A 19,304-nucleotide genomic window follows, 5' to 3' on the forward strand; every position below is an offset into this window, starting at 1 on the left:
GGGTAACACGGTCATACTCACAATCATCGATCGATTCTCCAAAGCATGTCGCCTCATTCCTCTACCCAAACTCCCCACTGCTCTTCAGACCGCCGAACTCCTGTGTAATTGGGTGTTTAGGTTTTACGGCATACCTGACGACATCGTTTCGGATAGAGGCCCTCAATTCACCTCTCGTTTATGGAAGGATTTCTTTCAAGCTCTAGGGGTCAACGTAAGTCTCACGTCTGGTTATCACCCCGAGGCCAACGGTCAAGTGGAACGCCTCAACCAGGAGCTCACTCGGTTCCTCCGCTCCTACTGCAGCTCACATCAAGAGGACTGGTCTCGTTTTCTCCTATGGGCCGAATATGCACAGAACTCCCTGATCAAGCCTTCCACTGGGATCACCCCCTTCAAATGCATTCTAGGGTACCAACCACCCATGTTTCCCTGGTCAGGTGAACCCACCAATGTTCCCGCTGTAACTGATTGGCTTCAACGAAGCGAGGACACATGGAATCAAGCCCACGTACACCTACAACAAGCTGTATGGCGCCTGAAGGAACAGGCCGACCGTCGTCGACGCCCTGGACACACTTTCCAACCTGGTCAATGGGTCTGGCTGTCCACCAGAGACCTTCGGATGAAATTGCCATGCCGAAAGTTAAGTCCAAGGTACGTGGGTCCATTCAAAATCACACAACAAATCACACCTGTTTCATTCCGCCTTGCTTTGCCTAACACATATCGTATTTCTCCCACTTTCCACATGTCATTGCTCAAGCCCGCTGCTGCCCCTGAGGAGGAGGGCGAGGGGAGGTCCCGTGAGCAGAGTCCCCAACCGGTTCAGGTGGAGAGCGAGGAGACCTATCAGGTGCGAGAGCTGCTTGATTCGAGACGTAGGGGACGAGTCCTCCAATACTTGGTTGACTGGGAGGGGTACGGTCCAGAGGAACGTTCCTGGGTCAATGCCGAGGACATTCTTGACCCCAACTTAACCACAGATTTTCATAGAGAACATCCAGAGAAACCGGCCCCTGGACCTCGATGTGGACCCCGACGTCGTCCTCCACCTCACGCCAGGAGGCGTTCGCAGGGAGGGGGCTCTGTCACGGATACGAACCTCGTGAGTCCCTCCAGTGGCCAGCAGAGGGCACCATCACCCGAATACTGACACTTACAGGCATCCAAACACTCACGTACACTGATACTGACTACATTACCCAATAGCCCCGTACCTTGGACTGATCAACCGGCCAGGTGTTCCCTATCAGAGACTGCCGTATAAGTCAGACCTTTGCATCACCTCATTGCGAGGTCTTGTTACTGCCACGGCTAACTTTTCTGAGCGTTTTACCCTGTCTTGTTTTCCCAGTTGCCAACCTTTGTTGTTTATCGATCTATGAACCTTTGCTGCCTACCTTTGAACCCTGATTGTTATACGGACTGTGATACTTGCTTGGTACCCCGACCCACTGCTTGGTATTGACTACGATTCTGATATTCCTGTTACACTGTGTTTGCTGATCCTGACCCTTCGCCTGTACGACTACGAGTGTTCTAATAAAAGCTGGCAAATGGATCCCAAGTCGAGTCATTCATCGTTACAATTGCGTTACTTAGTTACATTTTATGGAAAGAAATGCAGTATGTTGTTAGTAATAAATCCAAAAGTTATATATTTTTGTTTGTGTACTTTATGGAATTCTTAGTACTTTTTTTGTAAACTAGTAAACTAATGTAACGTGATATAAATTACAAATATGCAAAAAATAATAATAATAATTTTGGTGAAAGTATGCGAGTTATAAAACTGCAATTAAGTAAATTTACACATAATTCATGAATTCAAGCACTTTGGCAGTTGATTGATAGGTTTTAATGGCTCCTCACTCTTTTTAATCACATAAATGCTTGTTTTCTTTTGTAAATCTTTGTATGCACAGATGGATTATGTATTTGATGGGAAATAACGTCCTATTCTGAATCTGTACAGAATATGTTACTATATTTGTAAGTGAGAAGGGTGAGAGCTGCAGAAAAACTGATATATATGTTGACAAGAGCTCATGTGGAAAAATTTGACTTTCTGGAGTGCTTTGTATTTCTGAGAGAGAGAGAAAAAAAATTGAAATCAAAAGTCAGAAGAGCCATTATGTCTCACTTTCAAAGGAAACTGCATTTATGTGTTGATTTTCTTATCACAGGAAGCTGCCCTTTGACACACCAGCAGCTCAGTTTGTGCGTTTCATTGAGGTTTGCCGTTTTGTGCTTTATTTAGGTCAGTGTCACTTCATGGTGTCTGGACTAAATCTTTTTCATCCAGTGTGTTCTGCACACTTTACATGTTCAAGATTCAACTGGAAGGAGAATTTCTGTTTGTTCACGCCACAACGAGTTTTCGGACATATTTGAAGGAATATGATGTCAAACGCTGCTGTTTTCTGTCTGTGTATGTTCCTCACAAAATGTAAGTGGATTTGATTTAATTTTAATTAAATGTATGTATCTAATAAGCCAACAGATTTACTCTATTATATGTTACGTATTGTTATATATTTATGCAGTCTGCTTTGTTATTTTAATTTTTAAAAGACTTTAAATTAATTATCAACATTTTGTTTAAATATGCTAATTAAATGTAAATCACTTTGGATAAAATCATCTCCCAAATGCATAAATGTAAATGTTCAAAGAAGCATGTCAAGTTCGGTTAAAAATAAACTAGTTTTACAGCACACTGCGTAAATTATTCAATTCTAAAATATATCTGAGATAAGAATCTTTGCTTTGTTGTTGTCGACTCTTTTCTTCAGGTGTATCTGGAGATTATTCAGATGAAAGAGTGATATCAGTGATGGAGGGAGATTCTGTCACTTTAAACACTGATGTTACTGAAATACAGAGAGATGATCTGATACTGTGGACGTTTAGATTTAATAGTTCAGAGACTCGTATCGCTGAAATCTATAAACGGAACATCTCTATATATGATAATAAATATAATACTGAGAGATTCAGAGACAGACTAAAGATAGATGAGCAGACAGGATCTCTGACCATCACAAACATCAACAAATTACACTCTGGACTTTATAAACTACAGATAATGAATGTACATTTCAAACACAAGAGCTTCAGTGTCGCTGTCTATGGTGAGTAAACTGAAGAAATCTTTTTAGAAGTGTTATTGCTGTCTTTTTGGGACAGTGAAGGCTGTCTCAAGAATTGTCTTAATTATAAATTTATATAATTTTGTATATCAAAAACTGCTGCATCTAGATATTGCACATGTATAAATAGAATCCGGTCCAAAGCCTCTTGACATGCAATTGTTATTTATTGGTCTATGAATACTGAGGATCTTTAAAAAAAAATGTAAAAAATAATCAATAATTGAATTGAATTATATTTTGTGTTTTGTAGCTCTTCTGACTGTTCCAGTCATCAGTGATTTTCCTCAAAACCCTTCAGTATCAGAAAGATCATCAGAACAGTATTGTTCACTGTTGTGTTCAGTGGTAAATGTGAGTGCTGTGACTCTCTCCTGGTACAAAGGAAACAGTTTACTGTCCAGCATCAGTGTGTCTGATCTCTCTCTACCTCTGGAGATTGACTGTCTGGATGATTCCTACAGCTGTGTTGTTGCTTATTCATTCATCAACCGAACTACACACCTCAACAACACTGATCTCTGTCAGATGTGTCCAGGTCAGCAGCAACATTTTCAACACATTTTCTTCCTTTTGCAGAAAGAAATTGTGTAGAATTATGCAGTTCACAGCACCTGGATGGAGTCTGAGTGAAAGGACTGACCGTTCTCTCTGTCTATTACAGAAAGCGTCCAGTGTTTATATTTTATGCCAGTTATAGCCATTTGTGTGCTGCTGCTGCTCATTTCTTCATGTGTGTTTTACTGCTGCTGGAAATACAACCAAGAAAAACCACAGGGCAAGTATTACTACATGAAAAAACTATATTTTTCGAAAAGAATTTGAAAAACAATTAAATGTATTATAGTTCTAATTTAAATATACGTATAATCTAAAATATCAGTGTGTCAGAAACATCACCAGATGATAAATTGACTCAACAACTGCATGTGTTTGTGTTTGTAGATGAGAAAAGTCTGTCAGAATACACACAGATCATCTACTGTCTGCAGATCACTGATCATCACCCAGAATACACCACAACTCTTCAGGGCTGATCTATGATTAATATGACTGATTCTGAATCTTGACTTCTGTTTCTAATCAACTGAAACATGAATTATTATAAATAAATCATTAATTCACATACTCATTCTCTTTGATGAAATATTAATAAACTGCTAAATGTCTAAAAGAGCTAAAATTATGCAACTAAACAAGATTGAAGAGAAAAAAGTAGTAATAATATACATGTTAACATGTTTATTAAACCATTTCATATCAATAATGTTTATAAAGCAGAAACATGTTCAAGATGTTGTTCACTGCACATGAATCTGCTCACTTACTAAATACTGAAATATGAAATAGTGTTTCTTGAAAGAATCCTTAACACACGGGTGTTTAAAATTAAAATGTAAATGTTTGATTACCTTTCTGGATGTTTATTATGAAATATTGGTTCATTAGTATTCCCATTTCTAGTTTCTATATTGTCTGTTTTAGTATAAATAAAGCACATATCAATGCTTTATTCTGCATTATCATATTGTAAATCCCTTACCCCATGCCTAAACCTAACTACTACAACAACTATTAACGATGTTTAGTTAATAGTGAGAATGGGTTCCCTTATCTAAAGCACTAGCATTCTTTCTGTTTTTTTTTTTCTCATTTAGAAGAATAATCTGTTTTATTTTAGTCACTTATGTAAACACAACTGAAAGCAAGTTGTCATGATATTGTGTGTGTGAAGCAGAACATGTTGATGTTTTAGAGTCAGATCATTCGTTACTGAGGTCAGTAAATGTGACGTCTGAGCTGAATGCATGTGGTTTAATGCATGCAGTGTTAGACGGTGTGTGTGTTTGTGTTTGTGTGTGTGTTCATGTTCATGAGAGTGTGAGACGTTTGTAAGTTTATTCTTTCAACCACAAATGAACCCTCAGAAAGCCTGTTAGACTTAGAAATGACCTGAAATGAGAGTTTTCTGATGAAGAGCAATCCAGAATGGGGTTGAAAAAAGGTTAATGCAGTTTAAAAAGATAAAGAATGCATTAAACTTTGTCCAGAGAGTGCAGTCAGAAATTAAAAGAGAACAAAGACCGCTAAAACCAGTTCACTTTCATTTAGCAGTCTTTGCTTATAGAAAATAGCGGCACTGTTTTGTTCAGGAAGTCACTCTTCTCTGTGTGAAGTGACTCTCGGCTGGACGTCTGATCACGATGTGCTCTCATCTGTGTGCTCTGATCCTGTTTGTTCTGTGCGGTGAGAAACTCTTCATACTTTTAATCATAAATGTGGAGCATAAACACAAGTGCATTTCCACAATATAAAAAAAAAAAACAAAGCATTATTTAACCTTTTACGATTATGCTTGAGGAAATCAGAATATAAATCTCTGATAATAATGTGTTTTATTTCTTCTCCAGGTGTGTTTGGTGATACAGATGTAATGAAGTCAGTGTCAGTGACTGAAGGAGATTCTGTCTCTCTAAACACTGATGTTACTGAAGTACAGAGAGATGATCAGATTCTGTGGAGGTTTGGACCTAGAGAGACGAGAATAGCTGAAATCTATAAGAACAGCATTGATATGTTTAACAGTAATGAGAGATTTGGAGACAGATTGCAGATGGACAATCAAACTGGATCTCTGATCATCAGAAACACCAGAAGAACAGACTCTGAACTTTATAAACTACAGATCCGCAGCCACAGAGGAAATTCTGACAAAACATTCAATATTACTGTCTACGGTAAGACAAATATGTCTTAAAAACATAGAATAAAAAATTTGTCCTTCCTCTCCTTTTTTTTCTCAAATTCAGACATTTTTTTTCTCAACCACATAATGAACAAAATGGTATTTTACACAGAACTTGTTATCACATAAAAATCTACTTACTGCTCATGTGTCCCTGATAACAATTTAATGATAACAAATGTAACATTTATTAACAGAACTGAAGCTAAAAATACACAAATTGTGTGTCTGTGGACTTTTTTTTTATATTTTATTTAAACCAGAATTTTACTGTTTTAGTCCTTAACATGTCAGATTCTATATTTCTCCAAAAATATTAATGTGACAAGGTGTGATGGGTTTGAAGACTGTAACACGTTTGAAGGGATACACTGCCTTCAGTTTACATTTTCTGCTTTGTTTCTCTCTCATATTTTCCCCTTATTTCTTATTTCTGAGTCAAAATATCTGCATGCACAACATTGTGTTTCTGCTGCAAATTTTGGTCCAAAGTTGCCATGATTGTGGTTTGTATTAATTTACTAAAACCATTACTATTTTTTTTTTTTACTGTTGATAATAATTGATGTAACTCAACCCCTATCACAAGTGTACAACCCCAACAATACGAAATGCATACAGTGGTGGACAACACTAGTATTTGCACCAGCTAAAAATGGTTTTAAGTTTTTTAAGTTTAGTTTGGTTAAAACATCTCAGAGATGCTTGAAGAAACATCTACCTGTAAATCTACTTAAAAACTATGCGCAAGTGCACAGAGGGTAAAACCTGCATTAAACGCAAAGGATGCTCACACCGATGTTCATTTAATTTAGTTAACAGAAGTTAACTGATAAAGAAAATCTATTTATGATTTTTTTTTATTATCCTCATTTTACTAAAACTTTTCACAGTACTGTAGTTTAGCAGGAAGGTCTCTTCAGGGGGTTGAGTTTAGACTGAGGGACATAACTTTAACTTTTTTATAAAATATCTTCTTTAAAAGAAAGGAGCACAAATAAATGCTTATACCAAAAATCACAGAAACTGCGCACATTTTGTTAATCATTTTCTAAGTACAAATTCAGTGAAGTGCCTGTGGGACATGACAAAATGCTTGGTTTAAGATTTTTCTTTTATTTATAGGAACAACACACATTTATTAATATTTAAATTAACCATTCAAGCACATGAAGAGACAACACACAGCCTTCTGTAGTTATACACAGGCATGCTAGAAAAACATTTTGGTTATAAGACATAAGGCTTTATTTTATGCAAAACATATTGAAATGCAATAATTATTTTTATTAATTTGGGTGAACAAGCACTTTACAACTAATATAACTAATAATACTTTAGAGTATATATATATATATATATATATATATATATATATATATATATATATATATATATATATATATATATATATATATATATATGTATGTCTGTTTTTGCTCACATTACAGCTATATATTGTTTTACAGCTCCTCTGCCTGTTCCTGTCATCAGCAGTAACTCCTCAGTCTGTTCATCATCATCATCATCATCTTCATCATCAGGATCATCATCTTCAGTGTCCAGTTGTTCACTGCTGTGTTCAGTTGTGAATGTGAGAGCTGTGACTCTCTCCTGGTACAAAGGAAACAGTTTATTGTCCAGCATCAGTGTGTCTGATCTCAGCATCAGTCTCTCTCTACCTCTGGAGGTGGAATATCAGGAGAACAACATCTACAGCTGTGTGATCAACAATCCCATCACAAACCAGACCACACATCTCAACATCACTCAACTCTGTCACACGTGTCCAGGTACGTCAGCAGTAATATTTTCAACATGTTTTCTTCCTAAATGTGTAGTTTACAGAATCTGGATGCAGTTCGACTAAAATGATTGACCATTTTCTCTTTATTAATTACAGTAGGGCATAGGAGTTTCTATTTCATGCCACTTATAAGTGTTTGTGTGCTGCTGCTGTTCATTTCTTCATGTGTGTTTTACTGCTGCTGTGGGAAATGTGAGCAAGAAAAAACAGAGGGCAAGTATTACCACAACTGACATAGAAAAATAATTATTTATGTGCAAAATAGTTTTATGACTAAAAGCCTAAGTTGATTAACCTTTTTAATTGTTATTAAATTAAAAGTATGCTTATTATGCAGTGTACATGTACTGTATGAGAAACAACAGAAACATCACCTGATGATAAATTGACTCAACATCTGCATGTGTTTGTGTTTGTAGATGAGAAAAGTCTGTCAGAATACACACAGATCATCTACCATGTGCAGAACACTGATCATCACCCAGAATACACCACAACTCTTCAGGACTGATCTATGATTAATATGATTTCATGATGAAGCTTCATGTTCATCTGTTTCCAAAGATAAGTCAACTGAGCTGCAACAAATATTATAAATATAGTTTTTCATTCACATGCTCATTTTGAAGAAATGGTGTTGATGCACAAGCTTGAAAGAATAACATGCAGTTTTACAAGATTAAAGGTTACTTTAACAGTATGTGCATACAAGAATATAATACATTTGATACAGTGAAATGTTCAACAGGCAATTTAGTATCAATTACAGATGAATTTGCCCAGTTAAATATGAATTTTCCTAAAACAGTGTCGCAGACACACAAGATTGCAGATATTAGTTCAATAAACCTTTTTTTCTCTTGAAAGACCATGTGGATTTATTTTTTATTATGTTTAAACTAAATATGTTTTGATGTTTCAATTAAATATCTCCGCAATCTACTGCATTTAAATCAATGTTGTGTAAATGTTTCTTAAGACATTTGATATAGATTGTTACATTTTGTGTGTGTGTGTGAGTGTGTGCATGTTTCTGTGACATATCAGGACACATCTCTGTATAATGACATGGGTATGACACAGGTATTACAAGGAGAGGTTGACTTATGAGGACATAACCCATGTCCCCATTTTTCAAAACGCTTATAAATCATACAGAATTAGTTTTTTTTTTTTTTTGAGAAAGTAAGAATGCACAAAGTTTCCTGTGAGGGTTAGGGTTGGTGTAGGGTCATAGAATATACAGTTTGTACAGTATAAAAACCATTACACCTATGGGATGAACCCACTTTACAAAAAAACAAACGTGTGCGCGTGTGTTTGTGTGCGCGTGTGTGTGCGCGCGTGTGTTTCTGTGAACTGGTACAGGTTCACTTCGAGTCAGATCGTGTATATTTATGTCAGTAAATGTGTGTCTGAACTGAATGTGGTTAAATGTGCTGCGAAGATCTTCAGCTAATGCGCATGATGTTAGACGATATCTGTTTGTTCATGTTCATGAGTGTGAAATGTGGTCAGTTTCCTTTCACAACCAGAAATAAACCTTCTTAGAACATGTCCGTCTCAAAAAATACCTTTGATATATATCTGGAATTGAAGTTTTCAAATTTAGAGTGATGTTTTCTCATCTGTCTACTCTGAAGCCGTTTTTTTTTTTTTTTTCAGAGCGGTTAGTAACTCTTTTAATCAGTAAAGGTTATATTTAAACTCCACAAGAGATTAAAATAAAGAAAAATTATGATTGTGAATAAACAAGTGTTTTTCAACTATACGCAGAGGCAGAACTTTAAAAACACTTTAAAAACCGAGACAATTTTCCAAATTAATTTTCATAAATTATTTATTAAAGAAAAACATGTTGCTGCTTACATGTATACAAAGTAAAATCCCCAGTGTTGAACAAACACTGTTAAGTTTTCACACGGTCCTGATCTGTAGAGAGTAAAAGTAACACTAAAGCAGTGTTGTAGTTAGTGAAGTAAAGTATATTTACTCTACAAGTGATGACTGAGCCTTAGTGATGACACCTATGATTAACAAGCAGAATCACTGAGGACAAGACGAACAGCAAGAACAGAAATGTGTAAAGATGTGAGAAGAAACACATCAATTTACAGCAACACAACCTTAGATTAAATCAATATCTCACCAGAGGATGACTTGGCAACTGCAAAAACAGAATTACCATATTCAAATATTGCAAACCAGTTTGGCTTTATTACTTTCATATAGTACATGTACAAAAGTTGCTGAAGTGTGTTACCATTATGGTGATTAGTGTTCATTGTTAGTGGCTAATGATTAACCTAAGTTCAGCAATTGCATACAGAAAGTGAACACTATCTCTATTTTCAATCATAGGTCTATTTAATGGTCCTTGCTGCACTTACATACCTTTTACTAAGCGTACTTTTTGAAATCAGTGACTGACAGCTGGATCTGGACATATCTGACTTCCCAGATAAGTATGAAAATCTTTAAAAACAACAACTTTCAGTTTTGAACTTTCATTATCAAGTTGTTATTAACTGTCCCATTGAAAGAGCTCTTCACATAACACCTGTTATTAAACAAACTGATTACGATTAAGCTTATATTAGGCATGTTTTATTTTTCATATTTGAAAATGAATTTATGCAATGTACTCAAGCTCTTTTTAACTGATTTTATTGTGTACAGATCTTATGAAACAGGAGACAATTCCTTTGATGCTTTGAAAATGTTTACCAGGGACATTAATTAATAATGTAATCATAACTAAACCAATTACAATTTTCAGTTCTACTCTCAACAGAGGGAGCAAATTAAATTACAAAGTTATCATATAATTCAATAAATCATGTTTTAATTATATTTTACTTATAAAATAGTTTAATTTATTTAACTTATATTGTTTTTTCTGTGGAATTAATAATGTGTCAAATAGAGAAATATGCAAGAAAAACAGTTTGACCCCAAAATAAAAGACTACTTGCTTACAGACAACTGGCCTGCACACTGACAATCAACCCTGCAAGACAATGCTGGTGAACCAGAATAATCAGCTCCATTTTGCTTGAGAACAGTATGGACATGCTGGTCCACCAGCAAGACCAGCATAAACCAGTCTGGACCAGCTCTTGAAACAGTTAAAGTGCACTAATGTCTCCTTGTTCTTCTGTTTCAGACTCTGTTCAGATTTTGTGGTCCTACTGAAGCTGTGATCCGATTGGTCATCTCAGCTGTGGTGGGCGTGGCTACTGTTGCAGCAGTGGTTTATGACATCACATCTAGAAGAGCTCAGTAAGACAAGAAAGAAAGTGACACCAGGGGGCGATGTTTTCTAATCTAACACCATATGCATTACTTCTGCAGATAAAAAATGCAAAGGTAAGATAAATTAAGAAAATTAAGACAAACTGAAATTGTTCTCTAATAAATACAGCTCCCCTTTAATATAAAGCACATTAAAATAATGCTATTCTTCCCCTTTGAGGTCTATGTAGCATTACATGTGTTTTTATTGGTCACTTCCTATCACATGGTAATCAACTGATAGTGATGATGTGTTTTGTAGGCCAACCCAGAAGTAAGCTTCTCCCTGGTGCCCCTGAGTAAGTTTGACTTACACAAATGTAGATTTGTTAAGGTTCCTTCAAGTTTTGTGGAATTAAAAAATAAGTTTAAATTTTGATTTCAATCCTTCAAGGGTTAGTTCACACCAAAATGAAAATGCATTCATTAATTACTGACCCTCATGTCGTTCCAAACCCATAAGACCTTTGTTCATCTTCAGAGCACAAATTAAGATGCATTTGATGAAATCATAGAACTATCTGACCCTCCATAGACAGTGACGCAACTCTAATGTTCTCAGGTACAGAAACCTAGGAAGCACATCTGTAAAACAGTCCATGTGACATCAGTGGCTCAACTTCAGTTTTGAGATGCTCCAAGAACAATTTTTTCTGCGCAAAGAAAACAAAAATAACATCATTTACTCAGAAAAAAAGGTGCTAAATGTATTACTGGGGCATTATACATTTTCCATTATACCATTTAGGTACTATTATGTACACTTTAGTTTATAATATTTGTGTTAAAGGTACTAATAGGCACCATTTAAGGGTAAATAAGGTACAAAGGTGTACCTTTTGACAGCTTTTGAACCTTCTTTTCTGAGTATGGAAAAACTCAAAACCACACACATAAACAAACACGCACGCATACACATTCTGTTTATAACCAGATGGCTGGTGTTTTCATCTTACTCACCTTGACAGCAGCTACCAATCTTTGTTTTGTGTTTCCCACTTTTTCCCACTTTTTCTTTGACCTTTCTAAGTTAAGCATTGGTCTAGCAAATGAGCAAAGTAATTCCAAATAAAGTGATTTCAAATTTAAAAGTGATTCAAGTTCTTTAACCAATGTAAAAATCTAGCTAGTAATACAAACATGAAAAGTACTTCCAATGTCAAAGTTCACTGGAGGAAGAGGCTATTGAAACAGGTCAATGGTAATTTCCCCACCAAATTAAATTTACACACACACACACACACACACACACACACACACACACATATATATATATCAACTGTGTTACACTGTAATGAAATATAATTGCTTATATAGATTTTTTTTAAAAGACATCATTTACAGATTTTTGTGTTTTAAGAGAAGTTAAAGTCAATTGTTTTTTTTGTTTTTTTGAGAATGACACAAGTGCAAGGTGTTTTTCCATGATATGACAAGTTTCACAGGATGTGGTTTGTAAATGAGAGAGAGGAAACAGTCACAACGTATAGACATAATGTTTCCATTGTCTTAAATGGCCAGTTGAACCAAAAAAAATATAATTATGTCATTGTTTACTCATCCTCATGCTGTTACAAAATGATATGACATTCTTTCTTCTATGGAAATTGCAAAAGAAAAAGGTAAATGTTAATTTAAACCATTTTCATTAATGGGTTTAAACATGCATTTTGCATGGCACATATATTTGTGTGTGTGTGTGTGTGTGTGTTGTTTTGTTTTGCTTGCAGAGAGCAGTTACTTTCTGTGGTCTTTGCAATCTAGAGGTTATGATCGTCATCCTTTATCCAAAATGAACTGAAACAGCTTCATTTGTTCTGTCCTGTTTTTTCTCAATTAAGCTGAAAAGGTTTTTTGAAGCATCAACACAAGTATCTGTTCCACTCTCATTACTTAATCATTCCATTCCATGCCTAAGTTTTTCTGCACATGATTAAAAATTCATTATAATGAGATATGTAAGTCAAGTAGGTGTATTTAATAGAATATAGAGAATATGAGAACTTTTATGCTCCAGCACAGTAGTTAGCAAGATTGTTTGTCCACTGCCATAAAATAATAATAATAAGAAGAATGTGAAGCTATCCCTGCATTTCATTCAGAAGGGCTCATCCCTATGCCCTCCGGACTGAGAGCTTCGATGGGTTGAAGGGTGTAGGGGACCAAACAACTGTTTCTGCTTTTTGTTGTTGTAGTTGTTGTTGTTTTTTTTTGCATTTAAATTAAATATTCACATTCTTCATGGTATCATTCCCGGCGAAGAAAATCTATTTTATTGATAGCATGTTTTGCTGTTGGCTGTGGGCCCAATATGGTTCAGTTCCAGAGATATTTGCATTTCAATATGGCTCCAGGAGTAAATCGTTAAGTTGTAAACATTCAATGAAAAAAAAAAAAAAAAATGTGTGTCACTTTGCAAAAATATAGTGTTTTTTTCTTTTCTTTTAAATCCTGGGGTACTGGTATTATTTGCCTATTTACATATATATATATATATATATATATATATATATATATATATTAGTGATGGGAAGTTCGATTCTTTTCCGCGAACCGGTTCTTTCGGACGGTTCGATTCAATAAACCGGTTGAAAAAACCGGTTCATCGGTTCTTTCACGCTCGACGTAATGACGTCATTGGCGATGACTTAATGGCGTCACGTAATGGCATCTATCAAACATTCAAATATATAAAGTCAGTAATCATAACTTTAGTCAGTTAAAACCTCATAATCATGAAAAGTTTACATTTGAGTTTTGCAACAACACCTAAATACAGTAACAGCAATAATGTGCATATGAGGATTTAAGTCTTGAAGATATAAAGTAAATAAATTAGGTGTCATCAGTGCAGAAACCATGATCCACTTACTAAACATAATCCATTGCGATGTATTTGTTATTAAATTAACTTACGTTTCGCCAGATTGCCCTTCCTCCAAGCCCTCAAAACACCCGCTCATAACTACTAGTACAGAATCAGAATCAATCACCAAAAGAATCCCTTCGGTTCAGAGACATACTGTGAGTCAGTTGGCTTCACGCTGAATCGCGCATGCGCAGTATCATCAGTTCATCGGTTCTCAATTCGGACGCGTCCGACAGAAACGATTCTCGGTTGAGTGTACCGATGATCCGAAAACCGATGCAACCGGTTCTTGACTCGAGAACGAGAATCACTCTAACCGGCACGTGCTGCAGTTCAGTGTCATCAGCTGCTCTACTCGTGTTCATGTTCTGTTTACTACAAACTCAATTTGTGAATGTCATCATTAACTATAAATACAGTACAGATATCTCATAAATCATCCCTTATTCCTATTAAACATAAGATTCTTTAGAGTCTTAATTATTGTCCAACTTCCCTGAAAACCCATTTGGCCTATACATTATATACAATATACAGATTGGAAACATTAATCTAAAAAAAATAATTAAAAAAAAATCAAAATAAAATATAGTTACTTTATCACACTTTCCGATGTTTAACAAAATACTTACAAAATTACACGCATGCGCAGTATCAACAGTTCATCGGTTCTCAATTCGGACGCGTCCGACAGAAACGATTCTCGGTTGAGTGTACTGGTGATCCGAAAACCGAAGCAACCGGTTCTTGACTCGAGAACGAGAATCAGCTCATCGGTTCTCAAATCGGACGCGTCCGACAGAAACGATTCTCGGTTCAGTGTACTGGTGATCCGAACACCGAAGCAACCGGTTCTTGACTCGAGAACGAGAACTGCTCCAGCAGTGGGCGTGTTTGTTCATTATCTGGCTCGGCTCGGTGTTCATCTTCAGTTCGGTCTTCACAGCATTTCATTCAGTGTACTTTTTGAGTAAATGGATTACCCCGGGATATTGGTTTATTCTGACTCAGAGGGAGTGTCAGTCACGTTAAAAAAGTTAACAGCTTAAGTAATTTGTGGATTTATGCTTATTGGAGACGTGAACCGTTTCAAACGATTCAGTTCGATTTGGTGAACTGGTTCAACCGGTTCACTAAGAAGAACCGGTTAAATTGAACGATTCGTTCACGAATCGGCCATCACTAATATATATTGCTATAATGTGTCAGTAGGAAAAATAATTTAACATTTCCAAACATTATTTTTGTGATTAATTGTAATAATCCACTGAGATCAAATGTCTGACATCAGCCAGTGCTCCACACAGAGATTTGATTTCACCATCATCATTCTGTCTGGAATACCATGAAGAAACAGAACAAACTGAGAGAGACTCAATCCAGAAGAACTGTGGAAACTTGTGACATTTTTATTTTTCCAGGTATGGGAGAAATTGGATATGCGTTGTTCTTTTTTTTTTTTATATATACAGTCTTAAAGTTTTAGTCAATATTTTTTTTACCAGCTGGTACATGGCATGGTTAATTGTGACGAACGTGTACCAGTGAGACACAGGGAGAGAGAGAGATCCAATCGCAGATGTCTTTATTGATGGGTAATCCAAATCGTAGTCAAAAACAATCCAAGGTCAAAACCAAAAAGACAGTCCAAAATAATCAAACAAAGGAAAGGGACAGGAAAGGGAACTCGGAAAACAAGAGGACTCGGAGGACGAGCAGACCAGAAAGAATCTCGGGGAATGAGAATGCTGGATACACGAAGGGTAAGGACTCCATACAAACAACAGGAAAAGACTGGTATTTATAGGGAGGCTAATGACAATAAAGTTACTGCACCTGGTGCAATTAACAGGAGTGCAATTACTGTGATAACAGGACAAGACTAGAGGAATTCTAGTGCCTACGGTGAGGTGCCTAAGGGGAAGTGAGCCCAATAGTGGACACCCAGGGAAACAGAGACTAGACAGCGTGACATTAACCCCTCCTCCACGGAGCAGCTGCCAGATGCTCCACCCGAACCCAAGGGAAGACCAAAGACACAAAGAGACCAGGAGGGAGGAGGAGCGGTGGAGGACTAGGGGGAGGGACGAAGGGCCAAGTAAAATGGTAAAACAAAGACAAGAGGACCAGGTAAAATGGGGAAACAGAGACAAGACGACCAGGTAAAATGGGGAAACAGAAACAAGAGAAGTACAACACAAAACAAGGACTCCAGGAGGGAGGTGGACCGGTGGAGGATCAGGGGGAGGGACGGACAGCCAGGGCGGAGCAGAAGATCACCACATCCATGCGGTCCAAGCAGACGTCTCCCAGGGCGGAGCAGAAGACCACCACATCCGTGTGGCCGAAACAGACGCCCCCCAGGGCGGAGCAGAAGACCACCACATCTGTGCGATCCTAAAAGACGCCCCCCAGGGCAGAGCAGAAGACCACCACATCCGTGCAGCCGAAACAGACGCCCCCCCAGGGCGGAACAGAAGACCTCCACATCTATGCAGCCGAAACAGATGCCCCCCAGGGTGGAGCAGAAGACCACCACATCCGTGCGGCCGAAACAGATGCCCCCCAGGGCGGAGCAGAAGACCACCACATCCGTGTGGTCAAATGAACAGGAGGACAAGTCTGGTTGGGCAAGTCTGAAACACAGAACATGAACAAGTTAAGGGTAGCCTCCGTGGCCACAACAGGATCAGTCGGGTGCTCAGAGAGTTCGACTGAGGCGAGGAGAGACTCTGGTAGATCAGCAGAGACGTGGAACAGCTCTGGTAGTTCAGCAGAGACATGAAGAGGCTCTGGTAGTTTATCAGAGACGTGGAGAGGCTCTGATAGTTCAGCAGAGACATGAAGAGGCTCTGGTAGTTTATCAGAGACGTGGAGAGGCTCTGATAGTTCAGCAGAAATGTGGGGAGGCTCTGGTAGTTCATCAGAGAAGTGGAGAGGCTCCGATAGTTCAACAGAGAAATGACGAGACCCTGGTACTCCCATGGTGTTTTTACTGGAGTTCCAGAAGATCATTGCTGACTTGACTCTGCTCATGAAGATTATTGGTGACTTGCATTTGTTCATGAAAATCATTGGTGACTTTTATTTGTTCATGAAGATCAATGGTGACTTGCCTTTTTTCATGATGATCACTGGTGACTTGAATTCTCCCATGAAGAACCCCGGTGACTTGAATAGGTCCTTGAAGATCACCGGTGATTTGACTCTGTCCTTGAAGATCACCAGTGACTTGACTCTGTCCTTGAAGATCACCAGTGACTTGACTCTGTCCTTGAAGATAACCAGTGACTTGACTTGACTCTGGAAGGTCAACGGCGACTAGCCTTGACTCTGGAAGGTCAACGGTGACTAACCCTGACTCTGGAAGGTCAACGGTGACTAACCTTACACTCTGGAGGGTCCACGAGCACCTGACTCGACTCTGGAAGGTCAACAGAAACTAGCCCTGACTCTGGAAGGTCAACGGTGACTGACCCTGACTCTGGAGGGTCAACGAGAACCTGACTCGACTCTGGAGGGTCAACTGGAACCTGACTCGACTCTGGAGGGTCCACGAGCACCTGACTCGACTCTGGAGGGTCAACCAGAACCTGACTCAACTCTGGAAAGTCAACGGGCACCTGACTCAACTCTGAAAGGTCGACAGGAACCTGACTTGACTCTGGAGGGTCCACGGGAACTTGGCTCAACTCTGGCGGGTCAACGGAAACCTGACTCAACTCTGGAGGGTCAATGGGAACCTGACTCAACTCTGGAGGGTCAACCGGAATATGACTCAACTCTGGAGGGTCAACTGGAACCTGACTCAACTCTGGAGGGTCAACGGGAACCTGACTCAACTCAGGAAAACCCACTGTAGCTGCCATCCTCTGCAGTGGCTCTGGGCTGGCGGCCACCTTGTGCAGTGGCACTGGGTTGGTGGCCATCTTGTACTGTGGTGCTGGCTCAGCAGACATGACGTGAACAGTCTCTGGATCAGCAGACATGACGTGAACCCTCCTGGGAATCTCTAGGATTTTTGAAAGCATGGAGAAATAATCCAAAAATGTTTCAGCGGCCATCTTGGGCGTTGGTGCTGAGCTGGCGGCCATCTTGCATCGTGGCGCTGGGCTGGTGACCACTTTGTACTGTGGCGCTGTGCTGGCGTCCATCTTGCCTCATGGCGCTGGGCTGATGGCCATCTTGTGCAGTGTCGCTGGACCTCCGGCCATCATGGGCAGTGGTGCTGGGCAAGCGGCCATTCTGCGCAGTGGCTCTGGGCTGGAGGCCATCTTGTGCTGTGGTGCTGGGCTGGTGTCCATCTTGCCTCGTGGCGCTGGGCTGGCGGTCATCTTGTGCTGTAGTGTTGGGCTGGCTTCCATCTTGCCTCATGGTGCTGGGTTGGCGGCCATCCTGTGCAATGACGCTGGGTTGGCGGCCATTCTGCGCAGCCGCGCTAGGCTAGCGGCCATCTTGTGCAGCGGCACTGGGCTAGCGGCCATCTTGTGCAGCAGCACTGGCTTGGCAGACTTGCGCCTCCTCTCCCCTCTCTGTCCACAATGGTGAGACGGCGGCTCCCATCTGTTCCTCCTGAACCCAGGGTCGACGGGGGCCATAGTGGAGAGTGATGCCGGACCTCCTCTCAACCACTCACTCCTGAGCAACCTCCCCTGGTCCCACGAAACACGACCAGGCGGGTACCCATTCCTATCCCGCTCGGTGGCTAGGGAGGAAACATGAACAGACATACTGGATCTCAATGATGGAGTCCTTCTGTGACGAACATGTACCAGTGAGACACAGGGAGAGAGAGAGATACAATCACAGATGTCTTTATTGTTGGGTAATCCAAATCGTAGTCAAAAACAATCCAAGGTCAAAACCAAAAAGACAGTCCAAAATAAACAAACAAAGGAAAGGGACAGGAAAGGGAACTCGCAAAACGAGAGGACTCGGAGGACGAGCAGACCAGGAAGAATCTCGGGGAACGAGAATGCTGGATACACGAAGGGTAAGGACTCCATACAAACAACAGGAAAAGACTGGTATTTATAGGGAGGCTAATGACAATAAAGTTACTGCACCTGGTGCAATTAACAGGAGTGCAATTACTGTGATGACAGGATAAGACTAGAGGAATTCTAGTGCCTACAGTGAGGTGCTTAAGGGGAAGTGAGCCCACTAGTGGACACCCAGGGAAACAGAGACTAGACTGCAATTGGATCAATTGGATCCTCATCTGAGACGACATCCCCACACCCCAAAAAAGTCTAATTAAAAAACCATGCTGTATATTGTAAATAATGTTTTATACTTAAAACAATTGTAAAAAGTGGTAAAAAAAAAAAAAGTGGTCTAAATGCTTTCCTATTGGCTATTTTATTCACTTAAAAATCGGATGAAGTGATAGTTTTCTCTTAGCGAGTGCACAGCACATAGTTTGCACACACA

Source organism: Carassius gibelio, chromosome B22, assembly GCF_023724105.1.
Source record: "Carassius gibelio isolate Cgi1373 ecotype wild population from Czech Republic chromosome B22, carGib1.2-hapl.c, whole genome shotgun sequence".
In the NCBI taxonomy this organism is placed as follows: Eukaryota; Metazoa; Chordata; class Actinopteri; order Cypriniformes; family Cyprinidae; genus Carassius; species Carassius gibelio.